This window comes from Lithobates pipiens, unplaced genomic scaffold, assembly GCF_037356315.1.
Source record: "Lithobates pipiens isolate NorthernLeopardFrog02 unplaced genomic scaffold, aLitPip1_a1.2 Scaffold_10, whole genome shotgun sequence".
NCBI classification, from domain to species: Eukaryota; Metazoa; Chordata; class Amphibia; order Anura; family Ranidae; genus Lithobates; species Lithobates pipiens.
The window spans coordinates 236719087-236738471 of NW_027507686.1; positions in this window are offsets into that span (position 1 = coordinate 236719087).

Sequence of the window (19385 nt, forward strand, 5' to 3'; positions counted from 1 at the left end):
AAACCCTTACAAACCACTTTGACCTACAGGTAAGCCTAGATTAAGGCTTACCTGTAGGTCCAAGAAATATCTCCTAAACCTATACGGTTTAGGAGATATTTGCCAAAAGACAGGCACCGCTGTCTACAGAGCATGCGCCATAGGCAGCGGCGCGCAGGCGCACTGAGCGCGCCGCTGTAACGGCAATGTGCCGTGAAGATGGAGGCTCCGTACACAAGGGGACAGCGGTGACTTCGCTGGCTCCTGTTTGAGGTAAGTGACATGTAATGGACTACTATGCGATGCATAGTAGTGCATTATGCTTTACCTTTGCAGGGAATCAAAGAGGAAGTAAACCTCTTCTTTAAGTCACTTTGCTTGGAGTTCAGTTTAAAAACTCTGGCCCTAGGATCTTCTCCTTCTGGACCCTCGCCTCCCTTGGAGCACCCCTCCAACAAATCTGTATACATACCCTTTTCCAGGTGTCTTCAGTATACACACCTCCCAACTTTTTGAGATGGGAATGAGGGACACCTATCAGCAAAAGTATGCAAGCATAGGACACACTCCCTTGCCCCCTTAACCACTTAAGGACCGCCTCACGCCAATGTACGTCGGCAGAATGGCACGGCTGGTCACAAGCACGTACCTGTATGTTGCTCTTTAAGTGCCCAGCTGTGGGTCGGGATGCGTGGCGCCGGCGGCGCGCTCCCGACCCGGTCCTGAGCTCCGTGACCGTGGCCGTGGGACCAGTGGACCCGATCGCCGCTGGTGTCCTGTGGTCGGGTCACAGAGCTGAAGAACGAGGAGAGGTCTGTGTAAACAAACCTCTCCCCGTGCTTCCTATTGTGGCTGTCACCGATCGTCTGTTCCCTGATATAGGGAAAGACGATCAGTGACGTCGCATGCCAGGCCACGCCCCCTACAATAAAAAAAAACATAACGTCACACATAACCCCTCCTCTCCCTCTAGTGGTTAACTCCTTCACTGCCAGTGTAATTTACACAGGAATCAGTGCATTTAAATAGCACTGATTGCTGTATAAATGCCAATGGTGTCAAAAATGTCCGATGTGTCCGCCATAATGTCGCAGTCACAATAAAAATCGCTGATCGCCGCCATTACTAGTAAAAAAAAAACAATTTATAAAGATGCTATAAAACGATCCCCTATTTTGTAAACGCTATAACTTTTGTGCAAACCAATCAATAATCGCTAATTGCGATTTTTTTTTACCAAAAATATGTAGAAGAATACATATCGGCCTAAACTGAGGAAAAAAAAATGTATATATATATATATATTTTTTTTTTTTTTTGTTTATAGCGCAAAAAATGAGGTGATCCAATACCACCAAAAAAAAGCTCTATTTGTGGGAAAAAAAGAACGGCAATTTTATTTGGGAGCTACGTCGCACGACCGTGCAATTGTCAGTTAAAGCGACGCAGTGCCGAATCGCAAAAAGGGGCTTGGTCCTTTGGCTGCAAATTGGTCCGGGGCTTTGTAAAATTGGTCCGGGTAGAATTGTAAAAAAAAAAACAAGATTGGTTAAACCCACGAGTGCTTTTTATGCCACTACTATGGCTTTTGGAATTTACAAATGCAGCAATTTAGAAATCAGATGAAAGGTTTAGCGCTGGGAAAACAATTTTTGATAAAATATTTATATACAACTATACAGGGCTGGTGCAAGGATTTTTGACAGACTAGGAAAAATCTAATTTTGCTATCCCCCTTGACTCTTCTTCTGACCCCACACCCTGTGCCCTGCCCATGCAGCCCACCAGAGATCAGTACAGCCTCACCAGTGCCCATCAATGCAGCCTCACCAGCACCCATCAAATGCAGCCTACCAGCACCCATCAATGCAGACTCATCAGCGCCCATAAAATGCAGCCTACCAGCACCCATCAATGCAGCCTCACCAGCACCCATCAAATGCAGCCTACCAGCGCCCATCAAATACAGCCTACCAGCGCCCATCAATGCAGCCTCACCAGCGCCCATCAAATGCAGCCTACCAGTGCCCATCAATGCAGCCCACCAGTGCCCAGCAATGAAGGTTTGCTTGCTTCCATTCATTCGGGAGTCGGGACACAGACACAGTCCTCCACCGGCGGTGTGCCTCTAATGCCGCGTACACTCGATCAGACAATTCGACGGACTTGGTCCGGGGGACAATCCGAAGGACTTTGCAGCTGAGGTCTGCCGGACTTACAAATGAATGGACTTGGCCACACACCATCACTCCAAAAGTCTGACGGATTCTAACGTGATGATGTAGAATATGGAAGTTCATAGCCAGTAGCCAATAGCTACCCTAGCGTCGGTTTTAGTCCGTCGGACTAGCACACAGACGAACGGATTGTCGTCTAAAAGCCGGGTCCAGTGGACAAATTTGAAGCCAGTCTTATTTCTAGGTTCGCCAGATTTTTGGGAAGAAAAAAGTCCGCTGGAGCCCACACACGATTGAATTATCTGCCAGACTCTGATCCGCCGGACCAATTCCGTCGGAAAGTCCGGTCGCGTGTACGTGGCATAACACTATGTGCGAACGTAGTGGCTGCCTGCTGATGCTGAGACTTAGTTGCTTGTTGCAGAGAGACGAGAGTAGGAACAGCAGTGGCTGGGCGCCCTAGGCAGCAGTGCACCCTAGGCTTTGTCTAGTGGTAGAACCGGCCCTGCAACTATATAGATCAGACCAAAATGAGGGACAAATGAGGAGGAATGAGGGACAGAGGGACATTGCTCCAAATCAGGGACAGTCCCTCCAAATCAGGGACAGTTGGGAGCTATGAGTATAGTCCTGTGACATTACAGGTCCAAAAAAGGCAAATTAAGACCCATAACACACGTGAAGAAAAAAAAAAATTCATTAAAATAGACAATTGTTTGCTATACGGCACTGGGTCGCTTTACCTAACAATGTCGCGGTCATGCGTCCTTGTACCCAAACAAAATGTATGTCCTTTTTTCCCCACAAATAGAGCTTTCATTTGGTGGTATTTGTTCACCCCTGCAATTTTTATTTTTTATGCTATAAATAAAAAAAGACCGTCAATTTTGAAAAAAAAAAACTATATTTTTTACATTCTGCTATAAAACATATACAGTGGTGTGAAAAAGTGTTTGCCCCCTTCCTCATTTCCTGTTCCTTTGCATGTTTGTCACACTTAAGTGTTTCGGAACATCAAACCAATTTAAACAATAGTCAAGGACAACACAAGTAAACACAAAATGCAATTTGTAAATGAAGGTGTTTATTATTAAAGGTGAAAAAAAATCCAAACCATCATGGCCCTGTGTGAAAAAGTGATTGCCCCCCTTGTTAAAACATACTATAACTGTGGTTGTCCACACCTGAGTTCAATTTCTCTAGCCACACCCAGGCCTGATTATTGCCACACCTGTTCACAATCAAGGCATCACTTAAATAGGAGCTGTTTGACACAGTAAGGTCCACCAGAAGATCCTTAAAAGCTACACATCATGCCGAGATCCAAAGAAATTCAGGAACAATTGAGAAAGAAAGTAATTGAGATCTATCAGTCTGGAAAGGGTTATAAAGCCATTTCCAAAGCTTTGGGAATCCAGCGAACCACAGTGAGAGCCATTATCCACAAATGGCGAAGACATGGAACAGTGGTGAACCTTCCCAGGAGTGGCCGGCCGCCCAAAATTACCCCAAGAGCGCAGCGACGACTCATCCAAGAGGTCACAAAAGACCCCACAACAACGTCCAAGGAACTGCAGGCCTCACTTGCCTCAGTTAAGGTCAGCGTTCATGCCTCCACCATCAGGAAAAGACTGGGCAAAAATGGCCTGCATGGCAGAGTTCCAAGGAGAAAACCACTGCTGAGCAAAAAGAACATCAAAGCTCGTCTCAATTTCTCCACATCACATCTTGATGATCCCCAAGACTTTTGGGACAACATTCTGTGGACCGATGAGACAAAAGTGGAACTCTTTGGAAGGTGTGTGTCCAAGTATATCTGGCGTAGAAGGAACACTGCATTTCATAAAAAGAACATTATACCAACAGTAAAATATGGTGGTGGTAGTGTGATGGTCTGGGGCTGTTTTGCTGCTTCAGGACCTGGAAGACTTGCCGTGATAAAAGGAACTATGAATTCTGCTGTCTACCAAGAGATCCTGAAGGAGAATGTCCGACCATCTGTTCGTGTACTCAAGCTGAAACGAACTTGGGTTCTGCAGCAGGACAATGACCCTAAACACACCAGCAAGTCCACCACCGAATGGCTGAAGAAAAACAAAATAAAGACTTTGGAGTGGCCTAGCCAAAGTCCTGACCTGAATCCTATTGAGATGTTGTGGTATGACCTTAAAAAGGCCGTTTATGCTCGAAAACCCTCTAATGTAACTGAATTAGGACAATTCTGCAAAGATGAGTGGGCCAAAATTCCTCCAGGACGCTGTAAAAGCCTCATTGCACGTTATCGCAAACGCTTGGTTGCAGTTGTTGCTGCTAAGGGTGGCCCAACCAGTTATTAGGTTTAGGGGGCAATCACTTTTTCACACAGGGCCATGATGGTTTGGATTTTTTTTCACCTTTAATAATAAACACCTTCATTTACAAATTGCATTTTGTGTTTACTTGTGTTGTCCTTGACTATTGTTTAAATTGGTTTGATGTTCCGAAACACTTAAGTGTGACAAACATGCAAAGGAACAGGAAATGAGGAAGGGGGCAAACACTTTTTCACACCACTGTATATATATATGTAAATTAAAATATCAAATGTATTCATCAATTTAGGCCAATATGTATTCTGCTACATATTTTTTGATAAAAGAAAATCCCAATAAGCGTATAGTGATTGGTTTGTGCAAAAGTTATAGCGTCTACAAACTATGAGATATACTGAACACTGAATTTTTTTTTTTATACTAATAATGGTGGCGACCAACAACATATAGCAGGACTGCAATATTACGGTGACCAATTGGACACTTCCTGACACTTTGTGGAAACCAGTGATATTAATACAGTGATCAATGTTAAAATATGCACTGTCACTGTAATAATGACACTGGCTGGGAAGGGGTTAAACATCTTGGGCGATTAAAGGGTTAAATGTTTTCCTAGCCAGCTTATGTATTTACTATGTGTTTACTATGTGTGAGGTGCTTTTACTTGGTGGTATTTGATCACCTCCGCTGTCTTTATTTTTTGCGCTATAAATAAAAAAACAGTGACAATTTTGAATAAAAACAAAAACAATATTTTTTTTTACAATTTGCTATAATAAATATCCCCCAAAAAATGTAAAAAAATGAATTCCTTCATCAGTTTAGGCCAATATGTATTCTTCTTTACAATTCTGCCAGGGATACTGATATAAGCATACCTCCCAACTTTTTGAGATGGGAATGAGGTACACCTATCAGCAAAAGTACGCAGGCACAGGACACACCCCCTTGCCACGCCTTTCTCCCAGAAGCCCAGGGCTGTTTTTAAGGCAGGGCAAAAGGGGCAGCTGCCCTGGGCCCTATCATTGTTGTGGGGCCCAAAGCAGCTGTCTCATACTTGGCAACTATGCCAGTTTAAATTCCCTTGTTCCTTGAGGTTTTAGTCCCGTGCTGTGTCCTGATATCTCAGTTTGAAGTTCTGTTACTATTGCTGCCCAGCTCTGCCCTATTGTTGTGTACAGATGACTCACCTGCAGACCCTGTGTTTATATGTAAATACCGACATTGACATGTAAATAGTGACGGCATTTATATATAATAGAGGCAGACCAGCAGAATTCATATGTAAATAGAGGCGGTATTCATATGTATATCATGCCCCCCTGAGGTCATATCCACCATCACCTATATGGAATGCTGCCCACCGGGGTGATGAAGGGGCATGCTTGAAAGTCTGCACTGCCACTGAGCCAGAGAGTCCTAGGATCCCTAGGAGTTTAATGTCTATTAATGGGCCCCCTCATCTCCCCAGTCCATGGTGTGCAGGAAGTGAGGAGACGATGTGCTATAACCTCTAGCAACCAATCAGTAAGCAGTAATGATGTGCAGTAACCTATAGAAACCAATCAATGAGCAGTATTGTCTATTAATGGGCCCCCTCATCTCCCCAGTCCATGGTGTGCAAGAAGTGAGGAGACGATGTGCTATAACCTCTAGCAACCAATCAGTAAGCAGTAATGATGTGCAGTAACCTATAGAAACCAATCAATGAGCAGTATTGATGTACAGTAATCTCTAGCAACCAATCAACAAGCAGAAATGATGTGCTGTAACCTCTAGCAACCAGTCAGTGAGCGGTAATGATACACTGTAACCTCTGGCAACCAAACGCATTTTGCTGTCTGATCTGATTCAGTAAACTGATTTTGAGTCTTGCTGCTTTTTATTATATTTCTAAAAGCAGGTGGAGTGCGAAACTGCATGGGGGTGGGGGGGGGGGCAAATTTTTTTTTTGCCCAGGGTCCAATCAATATTAAAGATGGCCCTGCAGAAGCCTTTTGAGGACCTGAAGGGCCAAAATAACGCAGAATTTCAGATTCAGCTTGGGGACATCTGAATTCATGAATTTTTTCGATGTGGATCTAAATGTCATCTGAATTTTGGGATCCAAAAAAAAAATATGCATACAATAATTGAGCAAAACAGGTAGAAAAAATCTGGTTAACAACGCTGTTTTAGTTTGCCAATTCTGGAGAAAGGTGTCAGTATTATTTGTTTCGGTAAATCTATCCGCACTTTGTTGCTTTTGTGTAATTGTCACACATATAAAACGGGTGGATTGGCGCCAAGCTCCCTCAAAGCTGGCATGGCGTCTTGAATCTGCCTGTTTTCCTTCCACTGTACTTGTAACTTTTCCCGTCTCTTTATTTGATTGCTCTGTCAAGCTGCGTCGAGTGATTATACAAAGTAATAACATGAGAAGGAAGAGACGACGCAGTACTTAGTTACCATGCAGGCCATTAGCATTAGATGTGACAACCATGAATAAAATATCTACATATATATACGTGTTAAACATCAATGTTTCATTGTTCACTCTGACTTAGAAACTCTCTGCTTGTTATGCAAGAAAAAAAGACTTTAAATGGGAATTAAGACTTTTAGGCCCCATGTAGACGGGGCGCTGTTAACCACTTAAGCCCCCCCCCCCCCCGGACCATTTTGCTGGCCAAAGACCAGAGCACTCTTTTGCGATTCGGCACTGCGTCGCTTTAACTGACAATTGCGCGGTCGTGCGGCATGGTTCCCAAACAAAATTGACGTCCTTTTTTCCCCACAAATAGAGCTTTCTTTTGGTGGTATTTGATCACCTCTGCGGTTTTTATTTTTTGCGCTATAAACAAAAATAGAGCGACAATTTCGAAAAAAAAAAAAAGTGTTATTTTTTTACTTTTTGCTATAATAAATATCCCCCAAATACAACAATTTTTATATATGTGTTCTTCTACATATTTTTGGTAAAAAAAAAAAAAAAAAAATCGCAATAAAAGTTTATTTATTAGTTTGTGCGAAAGTTGTGCCCTGTACACACGGTCGGACAGTCCGACGACAAAATCTGTCGTATTTTTTTTCCGACGGATTTTGGCCCAAACTTGTCTTGCATACACACGGTCGCACAAAGTTGTCGGAAAATCCGATCGTTCAGAACGCGGTGATGTAGAACACGTACGACGGGACTATAAAGAGGGCAGTAGCCAATAGCTTTTGTCTCGGTCGTGCGAAGTGGCTCCCAAACAAAATTGACGTCCCTTTTTCCCCAAAAATAGAGCTTTCTTTTGGTGGTATTTGATCATCCCTGCGATTTTTACTTTTTGCGCTATAAACAAAAATAAAGCAACAATTTTGAAAAAAAACAAAAACGCATTCTTTTTTACTTTTTGCTATAATAAATATCCTCAAAAAATATATAAAAAACCCAATTTTTTCCTCAGTTTAGGCCGATACGTATTCTTCTACATATTTTTGGTAAAAAAAAATCGCAATAAGCGTATATTGATTTGTTTGCGCAAAAGTTACATAGTTACATAGTTAGTAAGGTTGAATAAAAACACCAGTCCATCCAATTTAACCGGAGTGAGTGTTATGCCCTGTACACACGGTCGGACATTCCGATGACAAAATATATATATACATTCACACACACGCTTTGAAATAAATGTAAAAAAAATGTTGTAATGTACTAAAACATTGACGGTGTCAGTAGAGTAATGGCCGTGTCAGTAGGGCAGAAATTGGTGTCGGTAGGGCAGTGGACGGTTTTAGTAGTTTCTAATTTTTATTATTTATTTTTTTTACAATTTCATTTTTTTGTATTTTTTTAGTATTTTTTTTTTTAGGAGCCCCGTTGCCCTGGCACACCCGACACACCCCCTGCGCATGCCTATGTGTAGTGGATATATACAGTGCCTTGCGAAAGTATTCGGCCCCCTTGAACTTTTCAACCTTTTGCCACATTTGCAGTGGTCTGATACTCCTTCCATTTCAAAATGATCGCTTGCACAGTGCTCCTTGGGATGTTTAAAGCTTGGGAAATATTTTTGTATCCAAATCCGGCTTTAAACTTCTCCACAACAGTATTATGGACCTGCCTTGGTCTTCATGATGCTCTCTGCGCTTTCAACAGAACCCTGAGACTATCACAGAGCAGGTGCATTTATACAGAGACTTGATTACACACAGGTGGATTCTATTTATCACCATCAGTCATTTAGGACAACATTGGATCATTCAGAGATCCTCGCTGAACTTCTGGAGTGAGTTTGCTGCACTGAAAGTAAAGGGGCCAAATGATTTTGCACGCACCACTTTTCAGTTTTTTATTTGCTAAAAAAGTTTAAAATATCCAATAGATTTCGTTCCACTTCACAATTGTGTCCCACTTGTTGGTGATTCTTCACAAAAAAATAAAATTTTATATCTTTATGTTTGAAGCCTGAAATGTGGCAAAAGGTTGAAAAGTTCAAGGGGGCCGAATACTTTCGCAAGGCACTGTAACTATGGGGGCACTCAGCAAGAAAGGGGGAGCCAGGAGAGTCAGCAGGAGACTTGAGAAGATGAAGATCGGGGCAGTTCTGTGCAAAATCATTGCACAGAATAGGTAAGTATAAAATGTTTGTTATTAAAAAAAAATAAAAAATCCCCTTTACAATTGCTTTAAAGCTAAACTCGGACACAGAATGTTTCATTTTAAATATATTCCCCCGACAGCCACAAAGGCTATAAATTTACTTTGAGTGCACCAAACGCCTTCACAAACCCAAATATTATCTTGTAAAAGTAGCATCAAGAGGGTCGGAGACAAGCGCAGTCACCCCGCACAAAGAGCGTGGCAGTGAGTGGCCTTTTTTTTTTACAAGAAGTAAAAGTCTAACTCTGGACTACTGCACAGATCTGGAAGAAATACACAAATCACACCAAGATTCAAGAAATATTGTAATGTATTTAGACGATATTTACTGATCCTGGAGTTCGGCTTTAATAAAAGTCCCATCATGCATCATTGTCAGTTTTATAATCCTAACTTTGGAACATACATTAAAGTTTCCCTTTAAATAAAACCCCATACTGTGCAAAGAGATATCAGTCAGAGCAGTTCCAGATGTATCTATTAAATATTAAGTAAATTAAGCCCCCATGTGTGATAATGGCTATGTATGTACATATGTATATATCATTTATTTATTGAGAATGACTTCTCCAGCAGAGCTGAACACCATCAGCCAAGTTCATTTATTCTCTGAGACCTCTGTAAAATTATGATTTTAGAAGCAGATTTTAAATTAAATCTGTGAAATAAGATAACGGGTCACAAGGCACCCTCAAGACTACTGAATTTTAGGGGTGATGGGCAGCCTGAGAGAAGATTCCTTTAAACCTTTTATACCCATATCTATACTATTATATAAAAGGTAAGCAAACCCCTATATCAATAAACAGAAAGTGTAGTGTCTCGTATACACAATCGGACTTTCCGCCAAAAAAAACGTGGAATTTTGTTCGAAGGGTGTTAGCTCAAACTTGTCTTGCATACACAGGGTCACACAAATGTTGGCCAACAATTACGATACGTAGTGACGTACTAGACGTACTACGTGGTTTTTCAGCACTTTAGCGCCACCCTTTGGGCTCCTTCTGCTAATTTTGTGTTAAGCCCCATACACACTATCAGATTTTCTGCTTTGTTTTTCCTTCAGATTTACCAAAACCATATAATATGAGATCAAACCTTAGGAGTTGCAATGTGTATGCAGTCAGGCCGGCCCTTGCACTACATGGTTTTGGGGCTGTGCAGCTGCTCATGTACATCTGTCAACATTTCTCCTCTGGCTTGAATCCCGCTTGATTGGCCCCATACTATTCAGGACATTTTGATTACTTTACATATACAAATATATTTATTAATATGTACAGGTATACTTTTGATTTTGCTGTTTTTTCTATTTCCTGCTAGTCAAAAATGATAAGCTCCAGAAGAAGCGTATCAATACGCGAAACATGTCGAGCCATTCTGCTTGAATCTTGTGACTCTTCCGGCAATCCTTTAGACCTACCTCTATGCTGGATCTCCTGACTCAACTATGGAGTATTTACACCTATTAAATGTCTTTAGTTTGTATATGAAATCTGGTTAGGTTACAGGGGCGGTTATTTGTATTGTATTACAGTTGGATAGGACTATCGGTTGTGAAAAAATATTTTAAAGCTTTGTTTGTAAAACCCTTTTTATACTAATAAATTTAATTTTTATATGGGAAAAATTTTTACAGTGCCTAAAAAGTCCATAGTCCCATTCATATATTTATTTCATCTGTCAAATTTGACATGCGTGTCAGGACCTTGATCACCTGCTGGTACTGTGATTCCCTGGGCAGAGATATGTAATTCCAATGTTCACCAGTGGGTGTCTCCCGGTAAAAGACCCCAGTAATCAGTTCCCACCTGATGCTGGCTGCTGGGAGGGTGTTTAGGTCCTCCTCTAGTAAGTGTCTCTCCAGTGTTTGCTGCTGTCAGATGCTTTTCGCCATAAAGACTGATTTTGCTCCTGCCCTGCATCTGGTATCCTGCTGCCTCTTTCCTTCTCCCCTTGTATCTGATCCCAGTCCTGGTTCCCCCTTCCCATCTGCTGCCTGCACCTTCAGTTTACCCTGTTTATATATAGTTTGTTTCTTGGTTTGGCTTCTGCTTGCTAGTTATTAGTCAGGTATTCTTTCACTGGGTTTTATGGTTCACTTATATTTTCATGTTTGCTATGTGCTGGTGTTTGGATGGATTTTGTTTCACTGTAAATAAATCTCACTTAAAGCATAGGTGCCATCTTCCTGAGTGTAGCCACGCAGATCTGGCCACCCCTGCTGCTGATTCCTGACAATGAAGCTATGTTGTGCACCCACTGCATCTGCATCTACTGCTATAGGCTGCTTGCATATACCAAAGCAAACGCAGCCTTCACACAGTATGGGTTTTGGTGCTCGCCTGGTTGAGGCCTAAGAATTTCTATGTCCCTCAGATAAGGAGAAGGGAAACTATATTGCATTTTAGTAAATTATATTTTTCAGCTTTTTTGTTTTTGTTTTTAAGTTTACACATTTTAATCTCATTTTGTTTTATAAATAATCCTAACTGAAATCTCAGTGCATGTGTGGGCCTGAATCGAAGGGGACAGAAGTACAGAAGTATGATGCTGCGTACACACGACCGGACTTTACATCAGAAAAAGCTCTGATGATCTTTCCAACTGAGTTACGCTAAAACGGACTTGCCTACACATGATCACACCAAAGTCCAATTGTTTAGAACGCGATGACGTGCGATGGGAGTAGAAAAGGACGTTCAATAGCCAGTAGCCAATAGCTGCCCTTGCGTCGTATTTGGTCCGTCGGAATACACAGACAAACGGTTTCCGGATAGGAATTGATTCCGTCAGAAGGATTTGAAACATGTTCTATTTCTAGGTCCGTCAGAATTTTGAAAAAAGAAGAAGTCGGATGAAGCCTACACAAGATCGGAATATCCGATGAAATTATTCCGTCTGACCTTTTCTGCTGGAAAGTCCGGTCGTGTGTACATGGCATAAGACTTTCATGAGGGCTGTGGAACATCATACTATAAGTGAACACTTAAAGGGCACAGCACCAGGTGGCAGAAGGTACAACCAGATACACCTAAGAGCAAAAATAGCACCCATGCTCAATAGCAGTAGCATGCATAGGAGTGGAAGAAAAGCCATTTAGCTTTTAACACATTCTTGTGGTTTATTCCATCTTCCAATACACTTTCCTTAGTTCATAGCTTGATTGAGCACTATGCCCATTTTTTTATCTAGTGGCCGTTGGTAAATTTCTTCTTTAGCACTGGCATCTCCACACCTCTGATAGGCAGAGATGGGAACTGTGATATTTGATTTCCTTTCGAATCTCCCATTTTTCTCACCATAAAATGTGTATTATTTCTTGGACTATTTATTGTTAACAAAGCTAAGGGATGTGTTTTATAGCTGTGCTGAGTGATAGGAGAAGGCATTATACTCACTGATTATCAAGAGCGCTCTGGCCCCCTACAAGGACTGAATGAAGGTATATCCTTAGGTTAGAGAGATGGAGAAACAGGTGACAAGGCCGGAATAACAATGACGGTGACCTGCTGAGGAGCTTCTTATTGCTCTTGTGCATCCATTAGGATTCCAGATTAACAAGGCAAAACGCAGAGTTAAATATTTCAACAAATTTATTAGTTACAGAACACAATGAAAGTCTTTCCTCCTTGTAATACAATTGCTGTGTATACCATTTTCTTTATTCATTTTTTTTTTCTGTATCCTTTTAAGGGAAAACGAATGGCTTGGAATCGATTTTTATTTTTCTTTCGTAGTTTGCACATCTTTAAAGCCTAGTTCTCCTATTTTTTATTTTTTTTTACCACTAGAAGTCCTCAGTTGAATGACACCTGGGGGGTTATTTGTGAAAGGCAAATTCACTTTGCACTACAAGTGCACTTGGAAGTGCATTCGCTGTAAACCCGAGGGGGACATGCAAGGAAAATAAAAAACAGCATTTTAGCTTGCACATGATTGGATGATAAAATCAGCAGAGCTTCACCTCATTTCAGATATACCCCTTAGATTTACAGCGACTGCACTTGTAGTGCAAAGTGGATTTGCCTTTCGTAAATAACCCCCCTGGTGTCATACAACCTGGAAGACTCAGGGATTGTCAGGGACCATGAACCAGACAGAGACAGAAAAATGCAGTTAAAATCATACCTTTCATGTAAAAATAATATAGATCAGGAATGTAGTCAAAAACAGAAGCCAGGAATAGGAAGCCAAAACTGGAAATCAGAACAAGCCAGGATCAGGAAGCCAGGAACCAGCATAGTCAGAAGCCAAAGATCAGGATCAGGAACCAGAAAAAAGTCAGCCAGGTAAAGTCACATCAGGAACAGAGCAGAGACACACTGGATATGTTGACCAGGTGAAGGGACGAAGGGAATGAACAAGGTAGTTTAAAAAGCAAAAAGGGTCTGGCTGGAGGCTGGATTGATGAGGCAGGTAATGGTTACCAGGTGAGTCACTGTGGAAACAATAAGTGGCTTGTAATTAACTGACAGCTGAGCAGCATTGAGCACTGAGAAGAGTGCTGCTAGAAGCCCAGCCATGACAGGGATCAAGTGAGTACAGGACATGAATGACCCAAGCCCTGAGTGGGTGTCACCAGAGAACTGGTACAGAGAAAAGTAGAATTATGCAAAGAGCAGCGCTGACATAATCACATCAGCGCAGCTCTCTGTATCATTGAGGACTGCTCACAATCAGAAAAGATCTGACAAGAAATAGAATAACTCTGGAGACAGCCTGGAAAAGTAAGTGGTTTAAAAAGTTAAAAAAAAAAGTAAAAAATACTATCTAGGGACAACTGGGCAGTTGGGGGGTAGAGTCAGAAGAAACTGGACTTAATATATGTTATATTGTATATACCGTAAGGCAGCAAACAAATACAGCTCAATACAGTAGGGCTTTGTACAGCAAGTCCATAACATAAGACAAAACCAAACACCTAATTTTCCGTGCCACTAATGCCGCGTACACATGACCGGACTTTCCGGGAGACTAGGCCGACGGGTTCAGTCCGTTGAACAATCTGATCGTGTGTGGGCTAATCCGATCATTTTTCTGACAGACCTTTCAAATCTTTCCGACGGACTCGATTTCGGTCTAAAAATCCATTCGTCTGTATGCTAGTCAGATAGACCAAATGCGACGCAAGGACAGCTATTGGCTACTGGCTATTGAACTTCCTTGTTTAGTCCCGTCTTAAGTCATCACGTTCAAACGGACGTTTAAACGGACTTAGGCCATTCGTGTGTGGCCAAGTCCGTTCGTTCGGAAAGTCCGTCGGGAAGACCGTCGGACCTAGTCCGTCGAAAAGTCCTGTCGTGTGTACGTGGCATTAGTAAATGTATGTTAGTTCCTAATGGGGAGCCCATTAGGGTTGCAAGTTTCATAAAGACATGGATGAGTGAGTTTGGGGTGCAGGAACTTGACTGTCTTGAGTCCTGTCCTCAACCCAATAGAACACCTTTGGGATGAATTAGAGCGGAGACTGGGAGCCAGGCCTTCTTGTCCAACATCAGTGCCTGAACTTACAAATGCGCTTCTAGAAGAATGGTCAAACATTCCCATAGACACTGTCAGACTTCCACTTACCAGACCAGTGAGTCCGCTTGGGCAGAGGGTGGTCTCCCGTACGTGTCTGACTCACAACCCCTGGTAGAGTAGACAGGTGGCTGGGAGTGGGGAGTGGTATGAGAGCCTATGAAGAGGGTCCAGGAGCTGGAAGTAGGATGAACCCCGAAGCAGCAGGTGCGTAGGCTGAAACACAGGCAATTGGGTGCGGAGCAGGAGCTGAGCAGGCAGGTCCAGGTACAGGCGGGATTCGGCAACAGCCGGCAGCAATGGTACAATAGGAACAGGTAGGAGCGAGGTCAGAACAGACCGAGGTCAGGTGCAGTCGGAGATCAGGGGTGTCCAAAGAGCAAGCCGGGTCATCAGGAGATCAGAGATACAGGAATGCAGATACAGGCAATGGAGCAGGGAACAGAGGAGCTGATGATCAGGCAGCACTTGAATGGAGTGTACGGCAGACCTAAATAGGCAGATTGGCGCTAAACACCGCAGGGGCGCGCACAGGAACACGCGCGCCAGCGCGCACCGTCGCACATCGACGCACACCAGCACGTCCACCGCGACCAACCAGGTAACTTCTCTGACAGACACACTCCTAAACCTTGTGCACAGCCTTCCCAGAAGAGTTGAGGCTGTTATAACTGCCAAGGGTGAAGGGTGAGCCAACTCAATATTGAACCCTACAGAGTAAGGCCGCGTACACACGCGGGGACTGTTCGCTCAACTTTGTCCGTCAAACAGTTTCAGCGGACAGTCCGCTCAAAATTAGCATGGACGGACTTGGCCACACACGATGAACGAACAGTCCGCTGAAACCGTGCGCGATGACGTGAACGGCACGTACGACGGGACTAGAAAACGACGTCCTATACACTGCAATGCAAACTTCGGCGTGTAAATCCTTTCTGAGCAGGCGCGGAACTTAGTTTGACGAACAAGCCTACACACGAGGGGACTGTTCGCTGAAACGAAGTTTCAGCGGACAGTTTTTCGGAATTTCCGAAAAACTTTGTTCAGCAGACTGTCCGCTGAAACTGTCCGCTGAAAGCCCACACACGAGCGGACTGTCCGCCGAAACACTGTTCAGCGGACAAAGTTGAGCGAACAGTCCCCGCGTGTGTACGCGGCCTCAGACTGGGATGCCATTAAAGTTCATGTGCGTGTAAATGCAAGGCACCCCAATACTTTTGGTAATATAGTACATGTGAAGTGCTTTATAAATTGACAGCACTACATAAGTGCCAATAATAAATGAAATAAATAAGGAGGCGCTCAATTCGGAATCTCAATAAATCTTAGTTGAGAGATCTGTGTTCAGGCTCTGAGTGTTTCCTGATCCCCCATGCAAAAGTAGTAACAAAGATAGGCAGCAACCCACATGCATGAACCTTTATTTGCTACAGGGTGATTACAGAATAAAATAACTTACGCGTTTCAGCTGAGTGACCTTAGTCATGGACCCTCCCCCAGCCTTGTTATTACATGAACTGATTGGCTCTTTGTGCTTTGCAGGGACTGCAGGAAGTTAGTACCAGGGCAAGTTTAGGTACTTATATCACTTGTGTTTAAAAAAAATATACATTCATTTTAGTGTAGCACTTACCCCCGAAGGAGCTGCTGTTTTTTACCGTTACCTTACCTGTCCACTGTGTCCGTCTTAGAGGTCCTGTAAAAAGGGTTCGTCAAAGAATAGTGCTCCGACACTTAGTCCTTTTTCTGAATGTTTATTTAACAAAAGCACACACTTTTGCAATAGAGGGGTAGAGGATGAGGGGAATTAAGGTACCTTTGTAATTTTGTGGGTTAGAGGTATTTCCTTGATCCAGAGGACAAACAATTTCCACAAGCTGGATCCAACAACCACCGGATAGGCCTCTCTCACTGACCTAGCAGCCAATGATATGTTCAGTCAAAGTCTCTTCCACAGACTTGATAAGTTTAGCGATCTTGTTATGCAATCCTCTGCCACAGGAAGGCACAATAAGCTTCTGGTTGCAAAGTTAAAGAGTTTCCCCACAGTACCTGATTCTTTCAGCCAACCCGGTGATACTGTGTGGTAAGCAACCCAGGATGCATCCTCCAACTGAGTCTCCAGGCTTTTCCATGAAGCACCAGCCTTGTTGATCGGTCCTCTTCGGAAAAAGTCCTCCCCTGATCCTCCAGTTGCTTGACTTCTCCACTCAGGCAAGACAGCACAGGATCATCTCTGGATCAGTAGGCCCCAGAGCCTCTACTATTTCAGTTGCGGAGCCTCGGTGGCAGCCAGCCCCGAGACATTGAATAAGGCAGCACACACTTTAGGCCAGAAGGGTCATGAGGTCGGGATAACGAACCCCAAAAAATGGCGACGGTACCTTAAATACAATTACTTAGAATGCACAGCAGGTAGACCACTCCCACTGGGCTGTTTCTGAGTAAAAGGGTACCCAATGCATTTAGCCTGTTGCATTTCCAACACTTACCGGTGGTGACAGCGACACCCGGGGCCAAGTGGAAATTAACACAACCCAGCCAAACTGTTACAGAAGCCAGAACTTTAGCATAATTAGTCTGAGCCAAACTGCAGCTCCAGACAAACTTAAATTTACAAAAATACTAACATCGGTATTAAAAATACCAGCACTACATTAGTCTTTTATATATGACTGAAGTTAAAGTTTTAAACATTGGACCAAAAGAAAACTGATCAAATCCATATAAACTGAGTTCAGATGGAGTCCATGTGGAAACTGAGCCCAAGACCCCAGCACTGCGGGATACCTGTGAACAGAACTTTGATGCTTTGCTAATTCTTGCAGTTCTAACAGTAACTGTACGGTTTCTATACTAGGAAACTGCTCAATAATACCGTTTCACAGCCTTCCTTATTAACCAGGCAGAGAGCTGAACTCCAGATTAATGTAGAGCTCGCAGCCAGGGTCTCTGAATATTAACACACCTCATTTTAACAACCCCCGGAATAAAGCAGAACTTGCTGCAATGTCAAAGGCTCATTGTGCCAAATTTTGGAGCTCTTTCCTTTTTTTCTCTTTTTTTTTTTTTTTGTTTTGAGACTTGGGATATGACACACCAATTACCCAAGCGGAAAATGTAAAAATTGTGTCCTGTGGGGAATAGGTAGTAAAAATGCCCTTTGAGCATATTTAGCACATGGATTTTAAAACTTCACCTTAGAAAATGTACAATTATTAAGGTGAAGAGAGGCTATTTCTGTAGGGAGAAGGGCAGAGAAAGTGTATATCGAGAATGTGGATAGCGTGATAACTATTCTTCGGCTTCAAAAAAGAAAAGAATATTTTTAGGCCCTTGTAAAGCTATACGGATGGTTTTGCCAGGAGATTGCGACCACGTCTTTCGTGGTTGCTTTGTGGCCACTCTTTTGGACATGTGTGGACAAGCAAATCCCTCTTCCGTGGGTCAGTTACCTTTGATGCTTTTTTCATTCTGGCACTTTTGATTTGTTGCTTTGTAGGTAAGCCCCAAGACTTCTATAATGTATGTACTAAAGCTGCACTCTTGGCTGGCCACACCACCCACCTCTAACTGCTTGCTGGAAAACGTAAAAACAAAACAAAAACAGGGTCCTTATTCAAGATACCCAAAAGAACAATATGCATACTCCGATTCTTGACTCACAGCCCAAACAACAATGGGCCTTTAAGCTATAAATGGCATGCTGTAATCTTCCAAACTGTGGATCTGTGTCCAAATAGACTCTCTGAATGAGCCACGTGACTTCATACAATGTCCACGTTTCTACCCAACTCTCCTGGACACTACTCAGCAGATGAAGCTTCACTTCTGGTGCTCCATTACAAACTTTAACAGCATTCCTCTAGGACAGTGATGGCGAACCTTGGCACTCAAGATGTTTTGGAAATACATTTCCAATGATGCTCAACTACACTGCAGAGTGCATGAGCATCATGGGAAATGTAGTTCCAAAACATCTGGGGTTCCAAGGTTCGCCATCACTGCTCTAGGATGTACCCTGCAGCAAGGCAATGCAAGTTCTTCAGGGACCAAATTCTTTTCAAAACATGTGTCCTTCTCAGGCAGTAGGCCTGGGTGTCAGGACCTGGATCACCTGCAGTGGCACTCTGGTTTCCAGAGCAGAAGGTATTAGTTGCGCTGTCCACCAGCGGGTGTCTCCCAACAGCCAGCAGATCCTAGTAATCAGTCTTCACCTGATGCTGGCTACTGGGAGAGTGTTTAGTCCCTCTTCTACGAGTCCCTCTTGCTTCAGTGTGTTGCCTGATAGAAACAAAAAAAATAAAAAATAAGATTAAATGTGTCCTCAATACCTCAAAAAACAAAATGTATTTTATACCACAAGGAAACTATTGGTATGCATGCACATGGAAAAACAGATAGTAAAAACCAGACTAAAGCTCAACCTCAATATATCAAATTCTATCATGTGTCTCTAAATAAGTGAGGGACCCAGTAAATCGCCTGGCACATGTAGAAATTAGAATAAAAGTAATGCTTTACTGAAAAACCTAGAAAATACAAAAACCTACTGTATAATTTGTAAACTATAATGGGCCATACCAAGCCACATGCCCTCAACTTGCCTCCCCCTGCCCCAAAGCACACCCCATGTTGAAGGCGTGTGGCCTAGTATGGTTCAGGAGGGGGGGCACTTGCTTGCCCCCCCCCCCTTTTTGGCCTGCCTGGCCACCTGCTCAGAGGATAATGCTGCGTACACATGGTCTGATTTTCCGACAGGAA